Source organism: Bombina bombina, chromosome 2 (genome assembly GCF_027579735.1).
Source record: "Bombina bombina isolate aBomBom1 chromosome 2, aBomBom1.pri, whole genome shotgun sequence".
Taxonomy (NCBI): Eukaryota; Metazoa; Chordata; class Amphibia; order Anura; family Bombinatoridae; genus Bombina; species Bombina bombina.
In genome coordinates this window covers 199,091,879-199,108,604 of record NC_069500.1, presented here as the reverse complement: position 1 = coordinate 199,108,604, position 16,726 = coordinate 199,091,879, and the positions used below count along the sequence as shown (strand labels likewise).

At 41.7% G+C, this 16,726-nt stretch overlaps 1 protein-coding gene and 1 pseudogene across 2 annotated transcripts in view; both read left to right on the top strand.

The window, feature by feature from the left end:
• The window catches only part of FCHO2 (FCH and mu domain containing endocytic adaptor 2), a 505,609-nt gene that overhangs the window by 367,244 nt on the left and 121,639 nt on the right, over nt 1-16,726 (top strand). The gene's annotated exons all lie outside the window — the stretch shown is intronic.
• LOC128650993 (uncharacterized) lies at nt 1,277-1,395 on the top strand (annotated as a pseudogene).

Below are 16,726 nucleotides of genomic sequence, written 5' to 3'. Positions count from 1 at the left end.
AATGCCCAATAAACACTTGCTTGCAGTGACCCCCAACGTGTCATTTGTACACCCAATATTTTTCTTGAGTATGCAATGCATACTACCCTGTCTCCTGCTACATTTTTTAAAGCACAACTCCAGTCTAAGATTGAATCTCAAATACATGTCAGTTTCTCTACAGCAGAATCTAGTTATTGCTCAGCAAAAGGAATTCCAGACCGTTCATGCCACAGAGAAAAATTCTGAGCCCGAATTCTTTCATAAACAACAGTTCTGTTCCGGAGGAATGTTTTGCATCGGCACCTCACACTCCAATTCTCTCACCTGATCAGTTTGTCAGGGATAACTTTTTGGCCTCACAGTCTGTATCTTTACTAAATGAGAGCATATTTCTCCCTCCCTAGGTGACCAGCCACTCTATCCCCTGTCTCACTCACTGGCCCTTCCCCGGGTATCAACCACTCGTGGGGACCTGTTAAAGGATTTGCATGTGTTTTACTGATCAGGCTACTGAAGGGGAACTTTTTTCACAGTGTTTTGGTTCCTGTGTGAAAAAGTTCCACTTCAGTACAATAGGCGCATTGCACATGCACTAAAGCCGTTTACGAGGAAGATAGAAAAATTACAGGGATCACAAGAATATCATGATGTCAATGATGACGAAAAAGGGGCGGAGCAAGACAGACATTTTTAAGTGGCAGCAGCGCCAAAAGTAAGTGCTTTAACTTGAAAACAGAATATATGTAAAAACTGGGCTACATTTGTAAAAAAACGATCTATGGAAAGTTTATAGATATAACGTTAAACTATTTTTGGGTTGACTGTCCCTTTAAGGGTGAAAAAAGGTTTTTCTACCACTTGTCAAGAGAGTAAGATTAAAGGAAAGTTTATTTTTCCGCTTTCTGCAGGGTCATGCCTTTTCGAGTGCAATGTGAGATTTCCTCCCAGGGGCAGATTTCTCTTTCTAGAGTATCTGCAATCCAAGCAAGATGAGAGGCTTCCTTGAACTGGGTTCAGTAATATCCTTTCTCCTTTGATTAAGAGGGCCTGTTCATAACGATCATAGACCTGAGAGATTCATTGTTCTCAATTTCTCTGAGTTTTCGTCATCCTAGACGGACTTCTAGGTCTTGGGTTATGACAAGGGTGTTTCTCTGAACAATATATGGTTCAGGTATCATCCTTGCTTTCAGTGAACTCTTTTAAGATATCTTGTCAAATCTTCTTTTCCAGGGAGGGAAAATTAATCTGGAATGGAGTTCCCTTGTTCCATCCACAAGGGTGATTTATTTGGGTCTACCGCCACAATACCCTGATTGCACCAGATTCCTTCTGATCTCCGAAGTTGTGCAGGGTCAGGCCTGGTCAGTACCTGGATGGGAGACCGCCTGGGAACACCAGGTGCGGTATGCTGGGACCTTATTAGATTCTCTATCTAGGAGAAAATGTCTAACAGAGATCAGATAATCAAGGGTTTATTCCTTTTCTCCTTTCTGCAGGCTACTGTCCGGCCATCAGCAAGCTTAAGTGGCCGGCCGGTGGATAGCTTAGCCATCTTATGGATTTAGCTGCAGTTGATTTTTCTTCACTTTTCAGTGACTCGGTGTATGGAGGGAATTGGTCTGATGGTATTCCATGGACATCATCCCTTTTGCTATTTTCCATGACATGGAGAACTTTCAAATCTGTCTTAAAGGGTATTATGGACTTGGAAGTATCTGCTCTCCTCTTTAACATCTTGGAGTTGAGAGTGATTCGCAAAGCTCTGATGGCTTGGCCTCAGTTGTCTCTAGTTTGTTTGTCGGAGAATTCACTTTAATGGTTTATATCAACCACCAGGGAGGAACTAGGGGTTCCTTAGCCATGTATGAGGTGATTGGATTGTTCAGTGGGAGGAAGCTCTCAATTGTTGTTGATCCATTTTCCAGGGGTGGTTCTGAACAGACAGATATTTCATCCCGGGGAGTAAACGTCTCCATCTGGAGGTGTTCTCTAGGTAAACCCTTACATGGCTTCTGTGGGCGTTTCAACAGGATGCCAAGTTTCAAAGGTACGGTTCACGGTCATGGGACCTGCAGACCGTCCTAATAGACGTTCTGGCGTTTTTTCTCAGATTTCAGTCTTGCATACCTGTTTCCACTGTTGTTTTCTTTCCACGAGTCATTGCTCATATTCTCTGTAAAGAGTGGTGGTGTTTTTAATAGCCACTGTGTGACCTCGCAGGATCATGTATGCAGAACTAGGAGAAATGTCATGTCTCCATCTGGGAGACTGTCTCTGAGGAAGGTGACTGCTTGGAAATTGAATGCTTAGTTTTGTCTAAGCGTGAGTTTTTCTGAGTCGGTCATTGAGACTATGACTCAGAATCACTTGCCAGTTTCTGAAAGATTTGCCATAAGTCATGGCGTAAATATCTTTATTGGTGTGAGTCTAAGGGTTTCTCTTGGAGTAGAGTCAGGATTCCTAGAACCTTTTTATCCTTTCTCCAAGGTGGTCTAAAAAAGGGTTTGCAGTCAGTACCCCGAAGGCTCAGATTTCTGCATTGTCTATTTTGCTACATAAGCACCTGGCGGATGTGCCAGATGTGCAATCTTTCTCCAACATAGGTGTGTCCGGTCCACGGCGTCATCCTTACTTGTGGGATATTCTCTTCCCCAACAGGAAATGGCAAAGAGCCCAGCAAAGCTGGTCACATGATCCCTCCCAGGCTCCGCCTACCCCAGTCATTCTCTTTGCCGTTGTACAGGCAACATCTCCACGGAGATGGCTTAGAGTTTTTTAGTGTTTAACTGTAGTTTTTATTATTCAATCAAGAGTTTGTTATTTTAAAATAGTGCTGGTATGTACTATTTACTCAGAAACAGAAAAGAGATGAAGATTTCTGTTTGTATGAGGAAAATGATTTTAGCAACCGTCACTAAAATCCATGGCTGTTCCACACAGGACTGTTGAGAGCAATTAACTTCAGTTGGGGGAACAGTGAGCAGTCTCTTGCTGCTTGAGGTATGACACATTCTAACAAGACGATGTAATGCTGGAAGCTGTCATTTTCCCTATGGGATCCGGTAAGCCATGTTTATAAAGATCGTAAATAAGGGCTTCACAAGGGCTTATTAAGACTGTAGACTTTTTCTGGGCTAAATCGATTCGCCCTTCCTCAGGATCGGCCTTTCAAGGCAAAAAATAAACCTAATTTTCGTCCCTTTCGTAGAAACGGACCAGCCCAAAGTGCTACGTCCTCTAAGCAAGAGGGTAATACTTCTCAAGCCAAGCCAGCTTGGAGACCAATGCAAGGCTGGAACAAGGGAAAGCAGGCCAAGAAACCTGCCACTGCTACCAAGACAGCATGAAATGTTGGCCCCCGATCCGGGACCGGATCTGGTGGGGGGCAGACTCTCTCTCTTCGCTCAGGCTTGGGCAAGAGATGTTCTGGATCCTTGGGCGCTAGAAATAGTCTCCCAAGGTTATCTTCTGGAATTCAAGGGGCTTCCCCCAAGGGGGAGGTTCCACAGGTCTCAGTTGTCTTCAGACCACATAAAAAGACAGGCATTCTTACATTGTGTAGAAGACCTGTTAAAAATGGGAGTGATTCATCCTGTTCCATTAAGAGAACAAGGGATGGGGTTCTACTCCAATCTGTTCATAGTTCCCAAAAAAGAGGGAACGTTCAGACCAATCTTAGATCTCAAGATCTTAAACAAGTTTCTCAAGGTTCCATCGTTCAAAATGGAAACCATTCGAACAATTCTTCCTTCCATCCAGGAAGGTCAATTCATGACCACGGTGGATTTAAAGGATGCGTATCTACATATTCCTATCCACAAGGAACATCATCGGTTCCTAAGGTTCGCATTCCTGGACAAGCATTACCAGTTCGTGGCGCTTCCTTTCGGATTAGCCACTGCTCCAAGGATTTTCACAAAGGTACTAGGGTCCCTTCTAGCTGTGCTAAGACCAAGGGGCATTGCTGTAGTACCTTACTTGGACGACATTCTGATTCAAGCGTCGTCCATTCCTCAAGCAAAGGCTCACACGGACATTGTCCTGGCCTTTCTCAGATCTCACGGATGGAAAGTGAACGTGGAAAAGAGTTCTCTATCTCCGTCAACAAGGGTTCCCTTCTTGGGAACAATAATAGACTCCTTAGAAATGAGGATTTTTCTGACAGAGGCCAGAAAAACAAAACTTCTAGACTCTTGTCGGATACTTCATTCCGTTCCTCTTCCTTCCATAGCGCAGTGCATGGAAGTGATCGGTTTGATGGTAGCGGCAATGGACATAGTTCCTTTTGCGCGCATTCATCTAAGACCATTACAACTGTGCATGCTCAGTCAGTGGAATGGGGACTATACAGACTTGTCTCCGAAGATACAAGTAAATCAGAGGACCAGAGACTCACTCCGTTGGTGGCTGTCCCTGGACAACCTGTCACAAGGGATGACATTCCGCAGACCGGAGTGGGTCATCGTCACGACCGACGCCAGTCTGATGGGCTGGGGCGCGGTCTGGGGATCCCTGAAAACTCAGGGTCTTTGGTCTCGGGAAGAATCTCTTCTACCGATAAATATTCTGGAACTGAGAGCGATATTCAATGCTCTCAAGGCTTGGCCTCAGCTAGCGAGGGCCAAGTTCATACGGTTTCAATCAGACAACATGACAACTGTTGCGTACATCAACCATCAGGGGGGAACAAGGAGTTCCCTAGCGATGGAAGAAGTGACCAAAATCATTCTATGGGCGGAGTCTCACTCCTGCCACCTGTCTGCTATCCACATCCCAGGAGTGGAAAATTGGGAAGCGGATTTTCTGAGTTGTCAGACATTGCATCCGGGGGAGTGGGAACTCCATCCGGAAATCTTTGCCCAAGTCACTCAGCTGTGGGGCATTCCAGACATGGATCTGATGGCCTCTCGTCAGAACTTCAAAGTTCCTTGCTACGGGTCCAGATCCAGGGATCCCAAGGCGGCTCTAGTGGATGCACTAGTAGCACCTTGGACCTTCAAACTAGCTTATGTGTTCCCGCCGTTTCCTCTCATCCCCAGGCTGGTAGCCAGGATCAATCAGGAGAGGGCGTCGGTGATCTTGATAGCTCCTGCGTGGCCACGCAGGACTTGGTATGCAGATCTGGTGAATATGTCATCGGCTCCACCTTGGAAGCTACCTTTGAGACGAGACCTTCTTGTTCAGGGTCCGTTCGAACATCCGAATCTGGTTTCACTCCAGCTGACTGCTTGGAGATTGAACGCTTGATCTTATCGAAGCGAGGGTTCTCAGATTCTGTTATCGATACTCTTGTTCAGGCCAGAAAGCCTGTAACTAGAAAGATTTACCACAAAATTTGGAAAAAATATATCTGTTGGTGTGAATCTAAAGGATTCCCTTGGGACAAGGTTAAGATTCCTAAGATTCTATCCTTCCTTCAAGAAGGATTGGAAAAAGGATTATCTGCTAGTTCCCTGAAGGGACAGATTTCTGCCTTGTCTGTGTTACTTCACAAAAAGCTGGCAGCTGTGCCAGATGTTCAAGCCTTTGTTCAGGCTCTGGTTAGAATTAAGCCTGTTTACAAACCTTTGACTCCTCCTTGGAGTCTCAACTTAGTTCTTTCAGTTCTTCAGGGGGTTCCGTTTGAACCCCTACATTCCGTTGATATTAAGTTATTATCTTGGAAAGTTTTGTTTTTAGTTGCGATTTCTTCTGCTAGAAGAGTTTCAGAATTATCTGCTCTGCAGTGTTCTCCTCCTTATCTGGTGTTCCATGCAGATAAGGTGGTTTTGCGTACTAAACCTGGTTTTCTTCCAAAAGTTGTTTCTAACAAAAACATTAACCAGGAGATTATCGTACCTTCTCTGTGTCCGAAACCAGTGTCAAAGAAGGAACGTTTGTTGCACAATCTGGATGTTGTTCGCGCTCTAAAATTCTATTTAGATGCTACAAAGGATTTTAGACAAACATCTTCCTTGTTTGTTGTTTATTCCGGTAAAAGGAGAGGTCAAAAAGCAACTTCTACCTCTCTCTCTTTTTGGATTAAAAGCATCATCAGATTGGCTTACGAGACTGCCGGACGGCAGCCTCCCGAAAGAATCACGGCTCATTCCACTAGGGCTGTGGCTTCCACATGGGCCTTCAAGAACGAGGCTTCTGTTGATCAGATATGTAGGGCAGCGACTTGGTCTTCACTGCACACTTTTACCAAATTTTACAAGTTTGATACTTTTGCTTCTTCTGAGGCTATTTTTGGGAGAAAGGTTTTGCAAGCCGTGGTGCCTTCCATTTAGGTGACCTGATTTGCTCCCTCCCTTCATCCGTGTCCTAAAGCTTTGGTATTGGTTCCCACAAGTAAGGATGACGCCGTGGACCGGACACACCTATGTTGGAGAAAAAAGAATTTATGTTTACCTGATAAATTACTTTCTCCAACGGTGTGTCCGGTCCACGGCCCGCCCTGTTTTTTTTTTAATCAGGTCTGATAATTTATTTTCTTTAACTACAGTCACCACGGTACCATATGGTTTCTCCTATGCAAATATTCCTCCTTAACGTCGGTCGAATGACTGGGGTAGGCGGAGCCTGGGAGGGATCATGTGACCAGCTTTGCTGGGCTCTTTGCCATTTCCTGTTGGGGAAGAGAATATCCCACAAGTAAGGATGACGCCGTGGACCGGACACACCGTTGGAGAAAGTAATTTATCAGGTAAACATAAATTCTGTTTTTTGTCAGGCCCTGGTCAGTATCAGACCTGTTTTTTGGTCGGTTGCTCCCCTTTTGGAGTCTTACCCTTGTTCTTAAAGTTTTGCAGCAGGCTCTGTTTGAGCCTTTACATTCCATAGATATTAAGTTGTTATCATGGAAGGTTTTGTTTCTTATTGCTATCTCTTCTGCTCGGAGAGTCTCGGAGCTCTCAGTTTGCAGTGTGATTCGCCTTATATTTCATGACGTAAAGGCGGTTATTCGCTCTAAGTTAGGTTTTCTTCCTAAGTGGTTTTGGATTGAAATATTAATCAGGAAATCATTGTTCCTTCTCTGTGTCCTTATCCTTCTTCTTATAAGGAACGTTTGTTACACAACTTGGATGTTGTGCGTGCTCTTAGTTTCTATCTACAGACAACTAAGGATTGTCGCCAGTCGGTTTGTTTGTTTTTAAAAAGCTTTAGCTACTTCTCTCTCTCCTTGGTTGAGAAGTATAATGTGTTTGGTTTATGAGACTGCTGGTCAGCAGCCTACTTACTGACAGAATTTCAGCTCATTTCACTAGGGCTGTCTCTTCTTGGGTTTTCAAGAATGAAGCTTTTGTAGAACAGATTTGCAAGGCTGCAACTTGGTCCTCTGCAAGTTTTTTTTCCAAATTTGATATTTTTGTAAGCATACATTTATTTTTTATTTTTTTTAAACGTTAACTTTTTGTGTGAAATGTGACAATGGGGGTGTTGGAACACAGTAGCACAAGTTCATAATGTAAACAGATATTTTGCATACCCTGGGGACGTGTAATAATTTAAGCGTATAATCACATTAATATACTAGAAGAGCATTAACATTGATGACTTAATCACACGGCTGTTTAGCACATTAAAAATTGAGGGGAAATTAAACTTCCAAATTGAATTTTCCATTGAAAGGTTTAATTATGCATAGTGAAATAATGTGCAGTGATGTTTCATAAAAATATGAAAATTGTAGATTTTTTCCACTTCCCTCAGTGAGGCTGGAGTGTTCTGTACCCTCTACATATCTTCATGTTCATTCCTTCTCCGTCATACAACATATTCTGCCTAAATTTGTCAGAGTATTGACATATAACCAAGTTGTTAGTCTAGTCCTCTCATGAAGCATTGGTCCCAGCATAGTAGACTTTTTATGATGTGTCTCATAGAATATACGCAGAGGTTCCTTAGATTCAGAATCCTTCTAAAACAGGGTTAAAGTCTTCTAAAGGCTCATTTCCTTCTAGGTTTAGGGCATGTGAGGCTATTTTTTCTAACAAATTAAACAATATAGGGGAAGTGTTCCTGTTATAACAGAATCTGTACTGGGGCTGAGAAAACATATATTGTACTTTTCACTGTAGGGTTTGCCAAGAGCATCATACAGAAAGACCTATAAGTTTAAGCAGTTTCCTCCTAGTCTCAATCGTCAAAACAGAAATGTTTTATGAAATATGAACTTCAAACTTAAAAAATTGTTGGCTAAACATGTGCCATCGTGTTAAAGGTCTAGGAACCGGTAAGTTTATGGCCATACTAGATCTAAATCAGTATTTGTTCTAGTTGAAACTTCATCAGCAGCGAGAGCATTCTGATTCTAATATTTCAGGCTTTTTGGTTGGTAGATCAAAATTTCCTTGTGCTGAAAAGGTTTGGCAAGAATAATTCTTGCACAACTATGTGCAAGGGATCTCTAGCACTTGCACGTTCTTAGTGAAAATTAAATAACATGGTGCTGACACTTTGAATGTGGCTATTTGCATGTTTTTATTTGAAATAACTTAATTGTCTCAGACTTCATTCCTCTCATCAGGTGTCCTTCCTTCCCTTAATGAGTTGATTGTAGGTTTTTCTAGCTGTAAAATATGTAGTACTCCTTCTGTATTTGCATATTTCTTATTCATATTATTTTTTGTAACATGACTGCTGTCCCAGTTTTCAGCTTTTAATGGTGTTCATATCAGACTTGTAATGCAAAATGCTGGAGTTATTTTTAATGGAAGAAATCAATTTCAGTGCAGTGTTCTGCAGTTTATTTTGCAGGTGTTTTAAAAGTCAAATTTCCTGATCTGTTTCATCAAAACATTTTCATGTTGTTTTTCTGGTAATTCTTGAAAATAAGGATATCCAGAAATGGATTATTGGCTTTAAGGCAAACCAGCAATCTTACCAATTTGTGCATCAGGACCAGGGATGCTCATCCCATTTGCCTTTACTCCAATATCTTTACTTCCATTAGATTTTCCCTAGATCAAGTCAACACTTTGCTTTGACCCACCATTAATTTATATATTTATTTTACAAAGATATGATGAGTCCACGGATTTCATCCTTACTTATGGGATATTAACCTCCTGCTAACAGGAAGTGGCAAAGAGCACCACAGCTGAGCTATATATACAGTATATCCCTTCCCCTCCTCCCTCAGTCATTCTCTTTGCCTGTGTTATACTAGGAAGACATGGTAAAGTGAGGTGTTAGTTTTAGTTTCGTCAATCAAGAAGTTTTTTATTTTAAATGGTACAGGTGCGTACTATTTTCCTCAGGGGGATATGGAAGAAGATTTCTGCCCTGAGGTTTGATGATCTTAGCATTTGTAACTAAGATCCACACTGGTTCCCACAAGACTTCTGAAGGTAACCATGAGACATCTTCAGTGTGGAGACCGGTTTCATGCTACAAGCAGCATTAAGGTATGTGCAGCCTTTTTTTCTGAGGAGACTTGGTGTATCAGAACTGGCTGGCATTATTTCCCTGTATGGGAATGGGGTAAGCAGTAAAACCTATTTTAATAAGAGGGGTATTACTGGAGTCCCTATTTTATATTTATCATTAGTTGATATTTGGGCATTATGTGACATGGGAGACAACATAAAAAACAATGTTTTATGTTTTTTATTTTTGGCACTTAAAACTTATTGGTTTTATGCTTGAGGGTTATATTAATCAACGATATTAAGTTAAATTTGGGAATGATTTAACGTTTTTTGTGCATTTTGGAAAAATTGTTCACTTTTTCTTTTCTTAAATGCACAGTACACGTTTTTTCTAATGTTTATTTTATGCTATAAATTAGTGTTTAAACGACTTTTGTGGTATTACTAGTCTGTTCAACATGTCTGACATTGAGGTTTCTCATTGTTCTATATGTTTAGAAGCTATTGTGCAACCCCCTCTAACATTGTGTAACTTTTGTACTGAAAGGACTTTACAATGTAAAACGCATATTTTAAATAAAGTGTGCCTAGGGATGATTCTCAGTCTGAAGAGAATCAGGATATGCCATCCAATTCTCCCCAAGTGTCACAACTTTTATGCCCACACAAGCGACGCCTAGTACTTCTAGTGTGTCTAATTCCTTTACTCTGCAGGAGATGGCTGCAGTTATGTCAACTACCCTTACAGAGGTATTGTCTAAATTACCAGTGTTGCAGGGTAAACACAGTAGGTCAAGTATTAATGTAAATACTGAATCCGCTGATGCTTTATTAGCTAATTTAGGATTAGGGAATTACTGTCTGAGGGTGAAATTTCTGATTCAGGAAATGTTTTGCCTCAGACAGATTCGGATGCTATGACATTTAAATTTAAGCTTGAACACCTCTGCCTGTCGCTTAGGGAGGTTTTACCGACTCTGGATGATTGTGATCCTATTGTGATTCCTCCAGAGAAATTGTGTAAAATGGATAAATATTTTAAAGTTCCTACTTACACTGATGTTTTTCCGGTTCCTAAGAGAATTTCGGAAATTATTAGTAAGGAATGGGATAGACCAGGTATACCGTTTTCTCCCTCTCCTAATTTTAAGAAAATGTTTCCTATATCAAATACCATTCGGGACTCATGGCATGCGGTCCCTAAGGTAGAGGGAGCTATATCTTCCCTAGCTAAGCGTACTACTATACCCATTGAGGATAGTTGTGCTTTCAAGGATCCTATGGATAAGAAATTAGAGGGTCTACTAAAGAAATTATTTGTTAATCAGGGATTTCTGTTACAACCTACGGCTTGCATTGTTCCGGTAACTACTGCAGCAGCTTTTTGGTTTAAGGCTCTAGAAGAGTCTCTTAAGGTTGAGACTCCATTAGATGACATTCTATATAGAATTAAGGCTCTAAAGCTAGCTAATTCTTTTATTACTGATGCCGCTTTTCAAATTGCTAAATTAGCGGCAAAAAATGCAGGATTTGCTATTTTAGCACGTAGAGCATTGTGGCTCAAATCTTGGTCTGCTGATGTGTCATCAAAATATAAGCTTTTAGCTATTCCCTTTAAAGGTAAGACCCTTTTTGGGCCAGAATTGAAGGAGATCATTTCTGATATTACAGGAGGTAAGGGCCATGCCCTACCTCAGGATAGGTCGGTTAAAATGAGGGGTAAACAGAATAATTTTCATTCCTTTCGGAACTTTAAAGGAGGACCCCCCGCTTCTTCTTCCATAAAGCAGCATGAAGGGGTGGCCACCGATCCAGGACCGGATCTAGTAGGGGCAGACTTTCTTACTTTGCTCAGACTTGGGCAAGTGATGTTCAGGATTCCTGGGCACTAGAAATAGTGACCCACGGTTATCAATTGGAATTCAAAGATTTTCTCCCAAGAGGGAGATTTCATCTTTCAAAATTATCTGCAAACCAGATAAAGAGAGAGGCATTCTTACGCTGTGTAAAAGACCTTTTTTTTTTTTTTTTTATAATATTTTTATTGAGGTAACAAAAATTACATCCAGAAATACAGAAAACATGTCGAAATACATATCTTAGTGTGAAGGGTACATCTTTACAATTTTCTTATAGAGAATAAGTTTGGTCTAAAACTTCAAGACAGTGAAATTACCATGGTAGACATCTAGTCTACTAGACACATATAGATATAGGCTTTAAGCGTACAGAATAGCAAGATCACTATAGAGTCGTATTAGGAACCTGAGAGTGAAAGATGTGGAAAACTGGGACATATAATAACGCAACCTCTTTTTATAACCTTTGAGTAAATGAAATTAACAATGGACCCCCATGTACCATGAGATTTTTATAACAGTTTGCCTATTTAAACTAAGTTGAGGTAAAATGGGGGTTAATATAACGGTTTTGTTTGGGGGAAGGGAATTTCAGCGGGCCAGAGCCGCTCTAAGTGGGGGGGGGATGGGGGGGCGGAGCCTGTTAGAATAATGGTCTGATGGAGCTTTGGGGTCTCTAGATTTAGTGTCCTAAATAAATTACTTATAGGGGGATGAGTTAATGGTATACTGTATATTATATATTATATTACTTAGGGTGGCTGCTCAATCAAGTATATAACAAATTATGTATATAGATATAGAGAAGTGTGGGAAACGTGCTACTCATTGTAAATGTCTAAGCGTATGCTATCTTAACTTTATTAAGGTTGTATGGAGAATTAAGGCGGGGCTAAGCAAAATAGGTACCTATATTTCCTGACATGCATGGACTGTAATATAAGCTCCACCCCAGATCAGAGAAGAGTAACTCAAGCTACTATATTAGTGGTTTTAGTCTATGTGTTAGAAAATTAGGGGCTTAGAATCAGCTGTCAAGATATACTACCGATGCGGAATATAAATAAAAATACAAAGTTAAGTTTAGTGATCTTTCTATATGATCAAAATCAACTCACCCCCATAGGCCCTAGTCTTTAGGGTACTATTATATTTGGAGGAGTAAATATACCAAGGTATACACACGTAAATATACTTATCTATATCAACATTGAACTATAACATAAACATATTATAGGGTATATGGCTGCATAGAATATCTAATGAGTCTATGATATAAATACACAGCTCTGATGCACTTTGGGTAGTTTCAATCATTTCTATGCAGACTGAAAAGGACCCCCTAAACTTGTCAATTAATGAGATAGAGTGAATAAATGCAAAAACAAATATTATCAATCATCTATAAGAGAATACAGTGCCCACACAAGTTATAAAGCAGACACAAGGGTAAGTAAAAGCTTATTAGGATCTGGGGTAAACTTATATTATCACAACACTACACTACACCCCTTTTTAAGAAAGAGCTGTCATTAAGCTAACATGTGATAGTTAGTTGATATAGAGCAGTAGTAATATTTACAACATATGTAAGCAGAGTAACTGTCATAGGTAGAAGCAAAACAGTTATAAAGTGCAACCATACAGTTTTTGAGATAAGTCCAAAAGTTAGGAGAGCCAAACATCAGATATTATAGCCCTCTTCAAAATACTCGCTGGGGTAGCTAAACTCTTTTGAAACAATATCTGACACTTTGGGACACCATACACTGCCACATCTTGTGAGGGTATCTTCTTCTATAAAATGATGCTGGGTTTTGACTCCCCTGGGAGCCATTAGGCTTGGTGGAGCTTTAAATCAACTGACCATATGGGGATATATAAGAGAATACATGTAAGTAAATTATGAGCTGGGTCCCATAGCTGTATTCAGTATAAATGGACACAGTACATAAATAAATAGAACATGGGTCTCTAAGTCTTTGGAGGGACAGATGCTCCCCCACGCTAAAGTCACACAAAACGCTTAGCCAATTCCCCGTCTATGAGGTGTCACTGTCATCGGATCACTGCCTGAATCCTCCACAGGGTTATGGGCAAATCCTACAAGCTCCAACACTACCCGGTCAAATGTGTCCGTGTCTGTAGGATCCTTTGAGCTTATACCTTCCAGTGTAAGGAGCGAAGTATAAACATATTCAAACATGTCGCCACTAAGAGGAGCCAAGAGAGAGCGCTGCGTCCCAAACACCGTGTAGAAGTCCCGGGTGTCAGGTGTAAAGGTGTGAGTAGTAAGGGGCCAGACCGGGTAGATGTCGTTTGCGTGTTGTGACTCGGGCCCAGGTGCGCTCACCTCCAAAGACCGAAGTTTCCATAGTGCCGGTAGCGGTCGAATCTCAGTTGCATCTCTCCGCTGGTACAACTGAACGTGAGTCACAGTCTCTCCCGTCTGCACACCCGCCTCAGTGGAAGCAGAGTCTTCTGAGTCATCCCGAGTCAGAGCTTCCCGGATAACGGGCCAGCCCGCCCCAGCCTTAGTTAGTGCTGCAGGTTCAGGAGTTGGTACAGGAGAAAGGAGAGCGCCATCTTGGAGACTGTAAACGCCTCGCGTTACAGTGAGACATTCTGAAATCTGGGTATAGTGGTAATCTAGCTTGTCACTCAATCCTTTTAGAGCCAGAAGTAGTGCATCCTTCATTTCTCCTCAGTATTCGCTTATAGAGGATGACAATAAAGGAAATTGCTATAGTATTTTTGCAAGTGCTGCGCTGATTGTATTCTGAGGGACCATGCGCTTCAACTCTTAGTTGCGTGGTGTGTAGGCCGCAGGTTCAGTCACCAATTTTTCACTTCTTTCCAGGTCTCTATCAGATGCAGGTGATAGATAAATCAGCTTTGTCTATTTAATTAAAAAGAAACTGGATTTAAGTTGAAAATTTATCTAATTATAGCAGGAGCTCAGCTTAGGTACGTCTGCTCTCCTTGAAAGTTGGCTCCGCCCCCGTAAAAGACCTTTTTACTATGGGAGTAATCTGTCATGTTACAAAATTGGAACAGGGACAGGGGTTTTACTCAAACCTATTTGTGGTCCCCAAAAAAGTGGGAACGTTCAGACCCATTTTGGACCTCAAGTGTCTAAACAAATTTCTAAGAGTTCCATCATTCAAGATGGAGACAATTCGAGCAATTTTGCCAATGATCCAGGAGGGTCAATATATTACTACCGTGGATTTGAAGGATGCTTACCTTCATATTCCAATCCACAAAGATCATCATCGGTTTCTCAGGTTTGCCTTCTTGGATAAACATTATCAGTTCGTGGCTCTTCCTTTCGGGTCGGCCACTGCACCCAGAATCTTCACAAAGGTTCTAGAGTCTCTTTTGGTGGTTTTCAGACCGCAAGGGATAGCGGTGGCGCCTTATCTGGACGATATTCTGATTCAGGTGTCAACATATCATCTGACAAAATCTCACACGGACACAGTGTTGTCTTTTCTGAGAACTCACAGCTGGAAGGTGAATATAGAGAAGAGTTCACTTGTTCCACAGATGAGGGTTCCTTTTCTGGGAACTCTGATAGACTCGGTAGCCATGAAAGTATTTCTGACGGAGGTCAGAAAATCAAAGATTTTGAATACTTGCTGAGCACTTCTGTCTATTCCTCGGCCATCAGTGGCTCAGTGTAAGGAGGTAATCGGATTAATGGTAGCGACAATGGACATCGTTCCGTTTGCTCGCTTTCATCTCAGACCACTGATACTGTGAATGCATGGTCTGTGGAATGGGGATTATGTGGATTTATCTCCAAAGATAATTCTGGATCAAGAGACCAGAAACTCTCTTCTTTGGTGGTTGTCGCCAGATCATCTGTCCCAGGGGACTTGTTTCCACAGACCCTTGTGGGTGATAGTGACAACAGATGCCAGCCTTCTGGGCTGGGGTGCAGTTTGGAACTCCCTGAAGGCTCAGGGTGTTTGGACTCAGGTGGAGTCTCTACTTCCAATCAATATTCTGGAACTGAGAGCAATATTCAATGCGCTTCAGGCGTGGCCTCAGTTGGCTTTGGCCAAATTCATCAGATTCCAGTCGGACAACATAACGACTGTGGCATATGTCAATCATCAGGGGGGAACAAGGAGTTCCTTAGTGATAATAGAAGTATCCAAGATAATCAGTTGGGCAGAGGCCCACTCTTGTCATCCGTCAGCGATCTACATCCCAGGGGTAGAGAACTGGGAAGAAGATTTTCTAAGTCGACAGACTTTTCATCCGGGGGAGTGGGAACTTCACCCGGAGGTATTTGCCTCATTGATTCTCAGATGGGGCAAACCGGAATTGGTTTTGATGGCATCTCGTCAGAATGCCAAGCTTCCAAGATACGGATCCCGGTCAAGGGATCCTCAGGCCGAACTGATAGATGCCTTGGCAGTACCTTGGTTGTTTAGCCTAGCTTATGTGTTTCCGCCGTTTCCTCTCCTCCCACGCGTGATTGCTCGAATCAAACAGGAGAGAGCTTCAGTGATCCTGATAGCGCCTGCGTGGCCACGCAGGACTTGGTATGCGGATCTAGTGGACATGTCCTCTCTGCCACCTTCTCATTCAAGGTCCTTTCCAACATCCAAATCTAATTTCTCTGCAACTGATTGCGTGTAGATTGAACACTTGATTTTATCGAAGCGAGGATTCTCTGGTTCAGTTATCAATACTTTTATACAGGCTAGAAAGCCTGTCACTAGAAAAATCTATCATAAGATATGGCGTAAAAATATCTTTTTGGTGTGAATCCAAGGGTTACTCATGGAGTAAAGTTAGGATTCCTAGGATTTTGTCTTTTCTCCAAGAAGGATTGGAGAACGGGTTATCAGCAAGTTCCTTAAAAGACAAATTTCAGCTTTGTCAATTCTGTTTCACAAACGTTTGTCAAATGTATCAGATGTTCAGTCTTTTTGTCAGGCTGTAAGCCTGTATTTAGACCTATTACTCCTCCCTGGAGTTTGAATTTAGTTCTTCGAGTTCTGCAAGGGGTTTCGTTTGAACCTATGCATTCCATAGATATTAAACTTTTATCTTGGAAAGTTCTGTTTTTGGTTGCTATTTCTTCTGCTCGAAGAGTTTCTGTGCTTTCAGCATTACAGTGTGATTCGCCTTATCTCATATTTCATTCTGATAAGGTGGTTTTTACATACCAAACCTGGGTTCCTTCCTAAGATTGTTTCGAATAAGAATATTAATCAGGAAATTGTTGTTCCTTCCTTGTGTCCCAATCCTTCTTCTAAGAAGGAGCGTCTGTTACATAACTTGGGCGGGGTCCGTGCCTTAAAGTTTTACTTACAGGCAACTAAGGATTTCCGTCAATCATCTTCATTATTCATTGTTTATTCTGGAAAGCGTAGGGGTCAGAAAGCTACGGCTACCTCTCTTTCTTTTTGGCTGAGAAGTATCATCCGCCTGGCATATGAGACTGCTGGACAGCAGCCTCCTGAAAGAATTACGGCTCATTCTTCTAGGGCTGTGGCTTCCACATGA